Source organism: Aplysia californica, unplaced genomic scaffold, assembly GCF_000002075.1.
Source record: "Aplysia californica isolate F4 #8 unplaced genomic scaffold, AplCal3.0 scaffold00065, whole genome shotgun sequence".
Lineage (NCBI taxonomy): Eukaryota > Metazoa > Mollusca > Gastropoda > Aplysiida > Aplysiidae > Aplysia > Aplysia californica.
Window position 1 is genome coordinate 1297721 of NW_004797335.1, and position 1760 is coordinate 1299480.

Here is a 1760-nt window from a genome sequence, read left to right on the forward strand (position 1 = left end):
TAAACTGGAGGTTACTTTAGGTGTGAACATTACAACCCCCCCACCCCCACACACACATATGTGAGAAAGGCAACAAATCAAGAGCTGAAACACACCAGAGTTTAGTGTTCAGAAAATCACAGTCTGATGTAACCTGAATACCAGTGCCTGTGGTGTAGCGGTAAGGCTCTTATATGTGGAGTCCCGAGTTCAATTCTCGAACGACGAGACATTTTTTCTCGAGTATATTATTATAAGTCTTTCTGCTGGAATATTACGTCTCTCTCAACCCGGGTTGGCCCTGATAGGCAAGGTTGGAAGCCCGTCAGCTGATTGATCTAAATCGTGTCGATGGGATTTCAAAGACACCTACACTTACAAAACAAAACCCCAAATGATCAGTTCGGAGTCTCGAGTGCTCTAAATCCCACTTGCGGGAGACTGGCGGGTGCTATGGAGTGGTTTGCTCCTTCTTTCCTACCAAACAACTATCGTCCTTATCCTTCCTCCTTTTCTGTGTTTTGTACTCTCTTGTAACACTTCAATTCTTCGGCACTTATATGACTATATTGTGTTGCAAGTGCCATAAAATTCTTACTAAAACATAAAATATAAATCCTACTTTCACCTCCCAATGGTGCACAGATGGCAACAGAAATCTTATTGTGAAAAATGTGGTATTTGTAAAGAATATAATCTAGCAATATCAAATAAATATCGATGAACGGAAGCTTTCAAAGCTAAGTGCTCAAATCAAGGGCAACGATTGCCGATTTTAATCCAATCAAGCTCAAAACAAGCGTGCTCGCTATTGACACATTCCATCTGTAAATTCATAACAATTTCCCCGAACACGCAAAGTACCGTCTTACAATAATAACAACGATTTATAAATTGATTTTACTACTGTGGCAATGATGGTAACCATATTATTCTTTAACTGAACACGACTCTTTTTTGTACACCTTGAACAGATTTTCTGAAAACTTTCAAACTGGCGAAGCGTAATTTTTCAAAAACTTTAAAGATCAAAACACTTTATATCAGGAGAAAAATGAGTCATTAATGGAAAATCGCCAGACAATATTTTTGTATTAGCACAAGGTATTCTTTCTTGTATCAAATAGCTATGCACAGTGCACACACCTTCCCCGGTTGTAGTATGATAACAGAAAAATAATGCGTTTGCCAGAATTGCCCGATAAAAAAGGAGCCAGAAAATTACCGTTTTCAAATTAAACAACCAGTAATTGTCACAACAGCCCAGACATAGACAAATCAAAGAGCAAAAAAAGTAGTTCATGTAACAAAATGTTACTCCCCCAAACCAATTAAAAATCCCACTTTTCACCCTACACCCCCCCCCCCCCTTTTTCTCCTCCAAATCATAAAGCTGAAAAAAGACGTTAAAATAACGGGAGAACGAGGGTAATACAATCCATCTTTCGTTCAGTTATCGCTAAAAAGAATTAAGAGGAACGTGTTTCCTTTTACACAATAAATCTTCTCCTCAAAGCCTTGAAAAAAGATAACTGCAAAAAGCGCGAGATCAGAATGGGAGAGGGAGGCATTTGAAATACTAGTTTTCTTTTAAACGAAAAAGAAATTAAGTATATCTATATCAATATAAATTAACTGAGGGGGGTCTGTTCATTAATTTTCTTCTTTGGCAGTATTGCAAACTCATTGAACCAGTGTCTGTGATGTAAGGGATATATAATCTTCTCCCTACACACACACACACACACACACACACACACACACACACACACACACACACA